This window comes from Brachyistius frenatus, unplaced genomic scaffold (assembly GCF_029030835.1).
Source record: "Brachyistius frenatus isolate BFR_SWC_R1_liver_20210118 unplaced genomic scaffold, ASM2903083v1 Contig_9, whole genome shotgun sequence".
In the NCBI taxonomy this organism is placed as follows: domain Eukaryota; kingdom Metazoa; phylum Chordata; class Actinopteri; family Embiotocidae; genus Brachyistius; species Brachyistius frenatus.
The window spans coordinates 5,841,608-5,855,109 of record NW_027210608.1 but is presented as its reverse complement, the minus strand read 5'-3'; the positions used below and the strand labels follow the sequence as shown (position 1 = coordinate 5,855,109).

General features: G+C 42.3%; 1 protein-coding gene across 1 annotated transcript in view; it reads right to left on the bottom strand.

The window, feature by feature from the left end:
• Positions 1-6,087: 6,087 nt before the first annotated feature.
• Positions 6,088-13,502, bottom strand: part of cd276 (CD276 molecule) — a 68,722-nt gene continuing 61,307 nt past the window's right edge. Inside the window, exon 8 of the mRNA XM_069690485.1 lies at positions 6,088-6,994. The gene's annotated coding sequence lies outside the window, so the exon portion shown is untranslated. The remainder of the gene's footprint in view (positions 6,995-13,502) is intronic.

Genomic DNA, 13,502 nt, shown 5'->3' with positions numbered 1-13,502 from the left:
GGTATTTTGATGAACCGCTTTGCCAAGTTCAGTCAGCAGGGGGGAATTTAGCTGTTTTATTTCATTCTGCAGGAGCCATAAGTTGGATCAGCGCCAGTTTCAGTGGCCAATGTTTCAACAGAGTAAGTAGCATACATGAAGGTGCAGTTTGCATCTGTTAAATGTGTGTGAAATGTGTGTGAAATGTGCAAATTTGGGAATTCATGCATGCTGCTAGTAAGTTTATGTGTTCTACTGCAGCTCAAAATTAGAGACCACATCTAATAAACATTTCTATTCACCAAAAAAATGTGTAAGTTGTTCTCACGCTGACTTGACCAGCGGCTTACCCTGGCGAGATTTGACCTCAATGTGGGGATGACAGTAGGTCACAAGGAAGGAGTGGGTCAGTCACATCGTATGCATTACATACAAGAGATATGTTTCAAGGATTCATTGCAGAAGAAGCATCCAGGCAAGTTAAAAAGAAGAGCAAAAATAAATGTAACAAATGTCTGGTTTTTTTGTTTTATAAATCATCACAGGGTCACATTATTGTTTTTCATAGGGACTGATTTTATAAATATATATATAATGTTCTCCTACATATGGAGCAGGATTGTTAAACCTTCCTGGGGTGACATGCTCTCCAAGTGGGTCTCCTCCCAGATTGATGGGCCCAGAACACCTCCACAGGGAAGAGTCCAGGAGGCAGTAGTGCAGCTCTGAGATCCTCATCTTGTCCCTTAGACTCGACGAAGGAATGTTTTCAAGCACTTGAATCTGTGATCTTATTCTCCCCTTATCCAGGGTAAATCCAGAGCTTTGCCGTGCGGCTCATTTCCCTCTTCACCATAAACCTCTGGGACAATGCCCACCATATTATTAATACAGTATCAATCCGGGATCTTATTCTCTATCTCGTGGCTGTAAATATTAGTCGTCTTTTGAACTGTAGCGATGTGACGGCTATGAGAAGCTATCCAAAATTCTCTGCAAGGAATTCAGTGTGTATATTCACATCTGGCATTCCTGAAAGATTTATATTGAGGTTTTACTTATTTGCACCTCAATTGTCTTTTTTTTTTTCTTGGCATGTCTGCCCTCCCAACAGAAACCTTCATTTTCTGACTGTTAAATCCTTGCGCCAACATCTCATGCCCAGTGAGGCTGCTTGCCATTCAGGGAAGAGGATGAGCGTGTTATGAATTCAGGTACTTTCAAGGTTTTTGTTGTTGTTGTTTTTGTTTCTTCTCTCACTTTCACACCATGACTCATTCGAGGAATTTTGATCTAACCTCAAAAGCAACTATTGTCCTTGAAGAAAGTGTTTGCGTGGACAAACAGCCTTGAAAAAAAAACACGTGGAACACAACACAACGACAACCTAAAGAGGTTTTTTTACAAAGAGGTAACAAGCTTTTCTTCATTCACAGTTCTTTCAGAGTCACCAAGCTCTTCTTACACAGCATTCTCTGGTCTGGTCAAATAATAAGGTTTAAATAAAGCTCAGCATTTTAAAATGTGAATCTCATCTATCGCTGATGTAAATAATGAAATATGGAGGCGTATTTGTCGGCATTTGTACTGATGTTTTTCACCCAAAAAACATAATGTCTATCAGCAGCTTCAGTCTCGAAGTTCTGGTCTCAGCTTACTAAACTCCATATTGGTTGAACACCATCGCAGTTTCTTTGGCTGTTTTATGTTTTGCTCCAAGCTCTGCATACTAAATACGCTATTGAACATCCTCGGGAGAAATAAAACAGTGTAAAATGCCTGCAGTGTTTTCTCCTTAAGCGGTGAACAAACCCAGCAGATCGTAAAAATGATGCAAGGATGCTCGCAGTGAGCAGAGTTCTTAGGAAGTGTTTACATGCTATGTTTACATTGAGAGGAGCTGACCACTGGCCATAGCCCGAGCTATTTACATACATCTTCATAACCTGTGATGGAGTATCCGACATTACCGTGAATAAACAAATTACACAGTGGTCTTCAATCGTGGTCCTGGAGCTGGTTTTCTTTACTACCATCTCCTTAATTTAATTCACTTGCTGTCCCTGGTATGAATCAGTCCCTGATCGGACTGAAACAAGCAGAGCTCTGGGTCCAGCATGCTCGGACTGAGCGCCGTTGATCTCAGGTGTCCCATCACAAACAGAACACAGGCAACTGGGGAGTACGGCAGGGAGAGTTTGCCATTTGCCTCCTCTTATTTGACTTAGAATACTTTTAATAGACATTAATATTCATGTAGTAATGAAAGGATCCTAACACTGACGTATCTGCAAAACAAAAGTAGGATATTTCCTAAAGGGCATTTACCATGCACTTCAAATTTAAAGAGCACAGCTGTCCCCATTGGAGTGACTACTTTACTTGGACCTCGTGTTCAATTCAAGTTAAATGCAGAGTAGCAGAAGAGCTAATATAGATATATTGTGTACTGGGACCACAGTCTGAGGCTGGTTGCGCGAGCTCCGAAAAGCAGGAGTGTGCGAGCTTCCTGAAAAAGAGGTGCTCCGTACTCAGATCCTGCAAACACCCGTTGGCACCGTGACCAACCGGGGCAAAGAAGAAGGTCATGTGACGAAGCAGAAAGAGCGACAAAAGTCTGTGTTGGGAGGAAGTCTGAGCATGGTTGGATGGAACGAACACAGGATCTTCACTTTGGGGAAACCAGTGTTCAATGTCCATGAGAACGCAAAATTCTATTTAGATGTCTTCAAAATAAAGTAATTAAGTCATTAACGTAACGTGTTTAGTTGAAATTAAACGCACGTAGAGTACGTGACGTGCATAACGCTACTTAAGAGGACTTTAATTTGGAAGCCCGGTGTTAAAGATTGAGAACACAAAAATAAAAAATAAAGATTTCTTTGAAGTGATGTAAGCAAGATATTTACTTATCATACCAAACTTACGAAACGTACGAAAAGTAAATTGCGTGACGTATGTAACTTAGATCGAATACTTATTTTAATCTAAACCAGGGGTGTCAAACATACGGCCCGCCAGGGGGTCCAGCTCGACCCGCCGGATGACTTTGCTAAGTGTGAAAATTACAGAAAGACATAAATTGCTATGAGAATATGGAGGTTTATGAGTACAAACGTTTTGTAATTTCTTTTTTTTTAAATCGATCCAGTAATTGCTTCAAAAACAGCGTAAATGCGACGTCTGCTCCGGAGGCAGCAGTGCTCGCTGCTCGCTTTGTGACGCGTTTCACGTCAAACACGTCACAAAGCGAGGGAATCTGCAGAGGAGAGCCCAGGCAGATAAACAGTGGGCTGATGTCTGAGTTTTTGGTCTTTATGTTTCTAGTTTATTGTAGAAAGACCTTTAAAATAGGGTTTATCATCCAAAAACCTTCACCAATGATTTAAACAGAGAGAAATATTGTCGTTATGCATGCGTTATTATGCTACGATTTTACTGGTCTGGCCCACTTGAGGTCAAAGTGGGCCGTATGTGACCCCTTAACTAAAATGAGTTTGACACCCCTGATCTAAACCATGAGTTTTTTTTCCTCGACGTCGGTTTTGGTGCCTAAACCTACAACATCTTGTGCACACCTCTGAGCACCAGCTGGCTTCAACAAAACGTTTAATTTGACTCTGTAATGAGAACGGGTGGCGTGTGTGTGTGAGGCAGTTGAAACTTAACAAACCTGACCTGAAACCCTGGTTGTTTCTCTTTTCTCATTTTACTGCAGATTCATGAAGTGAAAACTGGAGAGAACTGCAATCTTCTCCATCAATTTGAGCTCACACATGTTGGCCTGAATTTGTGCTGCTTAGAGTGAATCCGTATTTGTTTTGGGACAGTTTGTGCTTTTTGTTCGACTTTGTACGCACTCATGCCGTGTTTTATTTTCACTAAGCTCTATGTGAAAACACCACGACTGAAAGGAAGCAATCGCCTCATTTGCTGTAGCGGCACCGTTAGGCTGTGCTGCATGTTTCAACCAAATTATCTTTTGATACCCGTTTTGAGATAAAACAAAAAACAAAAACAAAAAAAACTTGGCAAACATGCGAGTCCTTTCAAAATTTCAGAGAATGCTCGACGACAATATGCTATAAACGAAGATCTATTGTTTCAAAATACTTATTTGGCTTAGTAAATTAGTCAAAGGTTTCATTTTATTGTAATTAGTCACGAGTTATATTTGACTGTAATTAGTGACTAATTACATGTTATTGGAGTGAATAGCATTAGTAAGGCCAGGCACCGACAGTGACTTGGCTCTTGCAGTTTTGCTTTAGTAGTAAAATGAGTTGAAACAAGTAAACAAAAGAATGAGAATAAACGTTGTTTTTGCAGGATGCGCCATTATTTTTTAATCTTCTGGCATCACGTGCCCGTTTGTACATTGACCTTGTTTGCTATCCTCCTGTCCGTTCTATTACAAAGGGAATATATATTTGTGCTATTACGGTGAGAAGCGGACAAAATTCAGTATGAAGCTAATATGAATCCTCAGTAATCAGGAGGGTGTCGCAGTCTTTTTAATTATTTGTATTCATTACTGAATATAAATCTGCTTCTATTTTGTACATGTTTGCGTGCCTGTCTCGACCTCACTTTTACTACAGTGACCAAAAGGCTCGTGTAAAAAGTATTTGTGACAGCCAAATGATGGTTATTTTTATTTGACTGTTGTTGGAAGTGAAGGTAATTTGGAATTAAGGTTTGTGAAAGGCTTGACAGACTTCCAAATTAATGAGGGCTTGGCGTTTGCTCTTTTTGTCTCACAAGGATGATTTGTTTAATTTCTAGGGTGTACTTTCAGGAAGGTCGAAAGAAACAGTGAGCTGCTTCTTCACAGTTCCTTCAGTCTGACTCGGTTTTCTGTCCTTTTTAATAATACGATACAGACATATAGCTATTTATATATAGATGTGTATCTTTATAACTATATTCATTTCTATATCTGTCTATCCATCCGTATAGATAAAATATAGACACACATAGATACATGCAGATAGACATTCAGATATAGTTATTGTTACGTAGTTAAACACATATAGATATATATATACACACACCTATATAGATGTATATCTATCTATATTTATCTCGCTATCTACCTATATACATTGATATTTTCATAGAGGTATCGATGTACATACGTACACCCACACACAAACACACACAGTATATGTATGTATATATATATATATATATATGGCTCCCATTTTTCACAACTCACAAACTAATTTCCGTTGGGCCTGTGTCCCTCCTTCCTCCAATGTAAGATTTAGAAGTCTTCGCAGACATTTCGGTTTTAGGGGACCACTGGCTCCAGCGCTCGCTGCCAGAAGAAAGAAAATATCTTCAAGACCGGCATTTTCCTCCTCAAATCCCACAACATTTTTTTTCCCACTTCCTGATTGAGAAAATGGGCGCTTCTCAGAGAAGGGCCAACCAAATAAACCCCTCCTTGGGCCCGGAGCCACTAATCTGTAATTTAATTTCAGGCGGGTGTCTGGGCCATGAGGACACACAGCAAGGTCAAGGGCTACTGTACAGAGAGCTCTGTGCGTTTGGGCACAACCTGGGGTTTGATCAACAGCCTCAGCCAGCTTAGGCAGAGGACACGGTGCGTGTGCGTGTTGCTGTGCATGCGTGTTCGTGCGAGCGAGGTTGGGTGTGCCGGGGAGGTATTTCTGCACTACTTATACAAGTCAGGCTTGATGCAAGGTAGCTATTTCGCATGACAGCAACAAACAATCACAGAGAAAATCCATTATTCAAAACAAGTCAAATGTTTGGGATGACTGAGCATCTGCAAACAGAGAGGGATTAGCCCTAAAATAGGAACGCGTCTAACTGGGAACAATTCAACATGTCAGTGTTGATCTGCATGTAAATGAAATATTTGTATTACTTTGACCATAATTCATGTTTTACTCATTATGTAGAATAGCGTTGTCGGCAGATAAATCAACTAATGGAAAAGTGGAAGGATGAATTTGAACAGCACGGCTAATCCTGCGGGTGAAGAGAAGAAATGTCTGTAATAAACTCGACCTTGTTCTGCCTGGACGAGCACAAAGTGGCCCTGAGAACAAGACCAATAATTACCAGGCAATGACCAGGCACTTTCACCATGTCTCTTTAATGTAAATAGGCATTGGGTTATCTCACACAAATGGCTTTGGCATTCATACATGGACATATGGCACCGAGACTTGTTTAAGTACGTAAAAAAAAAGAAGAAAAAACAAGGCAATAAAACAACTCGAACAACCCTGAACCAGGAGGAGATCAAACATTCCACACCAGCCGTAGAAACAAGCTGAGATAGTCCATGTTCATTAAAAACAATTTCTTACATATAAGGCTGTCAGGTCCGTGAGAAAATCAGGGTGTATCCCATGCACCATTTGCAGTTTGTTGGAGCTTAGCTGGCATTCAATTTCAATTCCCTCAACTTACTGAATATAGGAGAGCGGCACACACTGACAGGTACAAGTTACTCCAGCGACAGACGCTAATTAGCAAGTGCAGGAGTAATGGGAGAGCCAAGCTCTCCCTCTCTGGCAGAGACAGTGATGGCAACTGAGGCAGGGTCATCTCTTTAAGTGTCTCACTTCCTATTAGACAGGAGATCTCTGGCACATGCCCCATCACAACCCATACAGAGTGATGTCAGCGACAGAGAAAGGATCCTGTCACATCCTGTAGTTTTCAAACGGCGCTTCTCGTCTGCATAGCGCAGCGAGCGCAACCCGCTCGGCCGCATTCACTCACTGCCGCAGCCCTCCATTGACGGAAAGGCGGGGAGGGCAATAGAAAATAATGGCACATGATGTGTTTATGTGTTTTGATGGAAACTCAAGGGAAAGTCTTAGAAAGAGGATGATGGACTCATCTTCCACACAGCGACGCTTTGACATTCTGTAGGGGACGCTGGAAATAGTCTCCAGGTTGATGGATAGGTGAAGTGGGATTACCCGCCAGACTCATCTCCTTCCGCCCCCCTCCCCTCACCTGGACCCGACTCCTGGAAGAAGACACAAAAACACAATACATATCACGTCAGGCTGTTCACCGCGGGAGAGACGATTAGCTTTGAAAAATAATGAAACACTCCGGGCTGATCACAACAATACTGTACAGCCCAACAACTAAAGCAAGCCATCACTTTCTATCGTGATCATTTGTAGCATTAGTAGAAAATAAAGTTCATAAATAAAGACAAAAAAAAAAAGGTGGAGAGAGAAAGAAGAAAAAAAACATGCAGATTTTGTATCATTTAATGAACAGTTACACCAGAAGAATCTGTGTTCCCAACACTGCTACAACCTACAAGTCTCTTTCAATCTTGACATCCTCCTCCCTGTTTCTTTCTGAACTTCCCCTCACTCGGAGCCCCCGTGGACCACCCCACTGCTAGCGCAGCGAAATAAATTGTTCTCCCTGCATCATTAAACAGTTGGAATTAGCTCGGGTGGAATTTAATTATGTCACACATGACGCTCTCCCACTCGCAAGCTTTCTTAAAAGAAGTATAGTCGGCTATATGCTCGGAGGTTCAGTTTTTACATACATTATTCAAGACAGCGTGCTGTATCTGCAAGCAGCTGGGTTTCTAAATGAACAGTGGACTTTGCCCCCATCAGGACGCAGCTTTTAATTTATGTTTCCTGGTGAGAAACCCAACACATGCAGGAGCTAATAATCTCCAACTCGTGGCGATGGAAATTCTGCTTGGGCTCTGTGTTCCACTCAGACTTTAGCTGTACTTGTCTAAACCTGTCATGAATCTACTTTTGTTGGCGACCCACTGTAACTTGAACAGCTCTGTGCACTCGGTAAGCAGACGTATTCTGGTGTTTGAAGCACTCACTATATATTTCATCACAGGAAACAGAAAAATAGTTCTGTTAGCGAGCCGCTTCTACCTCCTAATTGACGCTCATTATCATCCCTTTATTACATTTTACACATGACAGCTGGTGTGACGTGGATAAATCCTGAATGAAAACCCTAAGGGCATTGCTGACAGCTTCAAAATGTCAGAAACTGATGGTTATAGAGTCTGTCATTCTGAATGATAGGAATCTTTGCAAATTGCAAACCTCGCCACAAGAATATCTGTTTTACGGAGCATTTGAAAATGCAGCCGGGCTTCCATTTGTTCCCTGTCAGAGAGTAATCCGACTTGCCAACTTATCCATCACCCAAATGAACCCGACGCAATTTTCACGCATGAATTTTTTTTTTCATCAGATTCAAATCCATCCCCCCCCCCCCCCCCCTCCCCAGGAGAGCTCTAAAGGGTGTGCATTTCAGAGTGGACTCATGCTCGCTGTTGAGTCCGGAGGTCAGAGGTGAAATGAAAGACCTCTACTTTCACCGAGATTCTGGATGAACATCTACAGCGGAGTAATTTAGAATCTGGGAAAATAACAGGGCTGGCCACTGGCAATCAAAAAGTAAAATCCAACTTAAGTGTTCGACAAACAGCCTCTCTCTGCCGGAGAATCCAAAGCAGGCACGGCGGGGTGGAGACGTTTCTTCCACTCCAACACCTGAGACACAAGCTGATGGACAGATTCATTTACAGCCGGCACACGAGATTGCACACTAATTTACTCGGGCTGTAGGAGATTGTTCACGTAAAAGATACAGCATCACAGTGGATTCAATCAAATGAAGCGTTGTAAATCCACACCGTGTCCATTTATTTCCTCATTTACATTGAAATGTAAGTGCCATATTTCATTCTCCGCCTTGGTAACTTCTCACTTTTTATGAAAAAAAAAAAAGTATTTGTGTGACAATGCGCCATAAACCAGGAGCTGTTTGACTCTGACAGAAACAACAACAACAACAACAATCAGAGCAGCTATCAAACACAAACACCAGACAAGACTGTGGAAGTAAATGACTGGGAGAGAAATCCAGAATAATGAGGAAGCAGCTAAACCTTGGTGCTACTTAAAGATCATTACCACATGATCAAACACATCATGACAATTTATCTGCACGGAAATGGATAATTATGAAGTATAATGTGTAGCACTGAAACGGGATATACCTTTAAGGATACATTTCAGCAGAGACTTTACAAGCCTGCAATGGAAATACGATCCCAGGGGTACGACGGGACACAAACGGCGGGGTGTGGAATATATGTAAATAGCTGTTAGTATTATCAGCGTGGGAAGAAATATAAGAGCCTATTATTATTAGGCCTAGCCATGCGTGTAAATGCACTGCCAACGAGTAAACTGGAAGGTATATGCCTCCAAATAAGGCGCCAAATATAGTTAAGTGTAGCATTTTCTCGCCCTTTTTCCAGCCCCCTCTTTTCTAAAACAAGTCAGTTTCATAAAGCTGAACAATACATAAACAGGCCGTCACTGCTGTCCTGAAGTCTCTCATTAGGCCGCCTGGTTTCTATCTTATTCTCTGTTCCAATTAGAATAACCTCCTTACGCTTGTGTGCCTTCACAAAATAGGTTAAGTTAAAAATGACATTCATGTCTGTCCAGTCATTTATTTTATGTAGTGAAGGCTTTGAAGGAATTTTGGCCATTGAAGCTGAAAGTTTTACTCATGACTGTAGACAATGCCTCAAATATGGATGTTGCTGCAAAGAAGCTACAATTATCACAGTTTCACGGTGACGCCCAAGATCTGTGACATCAATTCAGAATCTGAACAACTGTGAAATATGACCAGCGAGGTGTTTGTGCAGAACATTATGATGTCGAAGTAAACTTGACCTTTGGGATATGAAACGTCATCACTTCACCATTTTGTCTCATTGTCATAATTCGCAAATTAATTCCTGAGGTATGGCCGCAAATGTGTTTTGTAGGGTCACGTCGACCTTTGACCACCAAAATCCCGCTGATCAGTTCATCCTCGAGTCCAAGTGAGTGTTTGTGCCAAATTTGAAGAACGTACAGCAAGGCGTTCCTGAGATATCACGCTCACGAGGGACGGACAGGCAACCCAAACACATAATGCCTCGGGCCACGCTGTCACCAGCACAGAGGCATAAAAATGGATTTTAAAGGATTAGTTAGGAATAGTTTTGCAAAAAAAAAAGGCTTTCGTGTCAATAATTCGATGAGGGTTGACGGCACTGCCATGCCTGCGTGGTTCGAGACTGTAAATAAGTCGAAATGGCTGGCGGTAGTCGGTCTGAACGTAACACAGCGTTTATCATGTTTGGTTAACCTGTACAAAAACCGAAAAGTTTAATGGGGACGTTTTAAAGGGAGTCTTTGCTCCGCTGTGAGCTCGAAGAGAGAAAGCAGTAGCAGGTTAGCCGCTCTCCCGTTTGCGAGCGTTGTCCGAAGCTAAGCTAGATGGCTGTAGCTTCGTGAGAGAAGTATCAGTCTTTGAATCAAGCTCTCATTAAGGAACCAAACATGTGTCTTGTGTTTTCTGCAGAACAGAGGAGACGGCTACTGAACAGGAGAGAGTGTCGACATGTTTAGACTCTGCAGGAGCTCGTCTGTGCGGGACGGGCAAAAAAAAAAAAAAAAAAAAAAGAAAGAAAGAAAAGAAAGCAGCCGTGTGCAGTGATAATTCACATAGGTCACAACATATAACAATGATCACTGTGAAAGATGGAGTGATGCAGCAGCTCTTGCTACAGGCCTTTCCACTTTATCCCAATAACAATGAGCCAGAGTGAGGTGTCTGACAGGTCATTCTGTTACCACACTGTTATTCCAAAGCAGCCGCATACATCACCCTCCAAAAAAACTCACCACTTCTATCAGCTCTTTTCCCTACGCTCGACGTAGCCCACCTTCAACCTCTCTCCAAAAGCAACCGGCAGCCCCCCTGGTGTTAATTATAAGAGTTTTTCTCCCCCAGGAGCCTGGGTGGGACGTGGAAGTGCATTAATCTTGATTCTTCACTTCAGTCTAAAGGATCGTTTGAAGAGACGCCTGTGGTAGGTCCCAAAGGCGGTGTGACTCAGTACCAGGAGAAAGAGTAAAAAGGGAAGGGAAAAGGCAAGAGTCACAGTTTGGCGCTCACACCGGGACACACCGGCCACCTCGACAGGCAAGTCCGTCATGTACCCTGCACCGCTTATATTCTCTGTGTGTTAATCTGGATGAACACTTAAGAGGCGCACAGGATGACATGCCAAGCATCTTCCACCTGTGCTGTGATTGATTTGTTCCCTGATGCAGCATGAAGGTGACTGTCACCTTCAAAAGCAGAACTTAGCAGAGCTGAGCGATGGCTGGAGGACTCTGTTTTTTACATCACAGTTTACATTCTCCCCCATTTCATCGCACACTTTACCCCACCATGACTATGTCGAGGGGGTCAATACTAACTTTGCCAGAGTAGACAGAAAAGTCCCATGTTCGGTATTTTGTTTGTTTTCCTTTTTTATTTGATTTTTTTTTTTTTTTTTTTTTTAAATAATTCGGAATAATACTGCTTTGTTATGTGTAAAAAATAGATTGCCACCCATTTTATAGCGATAAGCCACAGCTGCCTGATGCACAACACTTAACCCCCACTGTGTCACCCTGTATAATGGAAGGATGGAAATGACAGACAATTAGAGTAAAATGACCACTTCTAGCTGACTGGCTGAATATTTACCAGTGCATCACTAAAAGCTGCCTGTGATATCAAAACAATCAATGTTTCAGTGCAAAGACCAAAACAAAAATGTCCACAATATTTTAATATCAGTGTTTTTCAACAGCATCACTTCTGCGCACTCGATGTTAAATTGACTCTGCTCTTCATGTTTGATCGTGCCCCTCCTTATCTCATTAGTTATCTACTTCCAGAGTAAAAAAAATAATAATAATAATAATCGCACTGAAGCAGTTGGCATACAGAGACGTGCATGTTTGAGCACCTGCTCTCCGAGCATGCGCGACGTCCCCCTGCAGTTTCACGATAACGTGCGCACACTTCAGAAAGCTACACATGAAAGTCATTGCGCCGTTCAGCAGGCAATATGTTATGCATATTCCCATCGCAGTGGGGGAGGAGACTGTTCACTGTTTCATTTTACGCCATCTGTAAATTCTCTGGTGCTCAACATATTCCATTTGATAGCCAGTAGCTTTGTAAACAATATGCTGGGATCCGTTTGAAAAACACCAGCTTCTACTTGTGACGAGTCTAATTTAGGTTTCAAATTTGGATGTCAGTCATTGTTGCTTGGTGCGAACGCAACATTTCAAACGGGAAAAATTCTGACATCCTTGAGGGGAACTCGGGTATCATGTTGCCAAAAACAACAAGGATGAAAACTGTTTAGAAAGTGTTCTCTTCATCCATGTCGGGTGGGCGGGGCAATTGACAGCGAGCACCTTGAGTGGGGAATATTAAGTGATGCTAATATGCTGTGACAAAGGCCACGGCCTGGTGACCCCACCTCCACCTCCACCCCCACCCACACACACACAGTTCTCACCATCAACACAAAACATTCCATCCATGTACTGCTTTGACTTGGTTGCACCTACACATATGTTATATTTCCCAGTATTACAGGCTACCATGTAGTCTGTAGCTACAATACAACCTTTTCATATTTCCGTTTTATCACACCATCTGACTTTGCATGGAGCCGAATAAAAAAAAAAGCCTCAGAGAGTTTACGCTTCTGCATGCAGATAGTGTCCGTTTTGATTATTGGGAAAATCACTTTGTGTTGCTTGTTACTGCCCTTTTTAGTGCAGCTTTTTTTTTTGTTGTATCATCTATACATTGATCCTTTATCTCAGAATCACAGTGTCCAATTGTCTGTATCCATGCATGCACTTCAGTTCGTGTGTGTGTCTGTTTTTCGACATCAACACACCGCTGAACTTGTATGCGGTCGCTCATCTGCATTACGAGCAATCTATAGTAGTTAATTGAGCCCAGAGGCAGTTGGTTTCAATGAAAGCTCCCGTGCCTTTCTGGCAAAAGAAACAGGAGAGAAGGAGCTCTCTGGAGAAGGCAGCTCTCAGTTGAGAGGCAAACAGAGCAGAACTCCTGCCGTGTTCATTAGCTGTCATTGATCAGTGATTCAGTCGCTGCACAACTCCTTCCACAGCTCACATATTACAAGTTTCATCTCCTTAAAATTAATATAAAGGTAAGGAAGTGGTGCCAGCGCAGCATTTTCCTCCTTGTATTTTATTTTTCAGTGCACTATTTTGATGTGGATGGATGTTTGTCAGGGTTTTCGGCAGCATGCAGAGAGTGCGACGCAGCACACTTGTCCATTCCACAGTTTTCCGATATCAATATGAGCTACTATATTCGGTTATTGGCTTCCCTCAGAGGCTATCATCGCTGCAACCTCTTCCATCACGGGAGATGTACAGTAGGATGAGGCTGCGAGGTATAAAAATGCTGATAAATGGCTGAGACAAAAGCATAAATAATGCAGAGATCAGAGATACTGAAATAGTGAGTCAAACTCCACTTCAAGACACCCCACACCTCCCCAGAGACAGCCAAACGTAAGTGTCCTGTCTGACATCATCAGCGTCTGCTGGGCCCTTACCTGCCACATA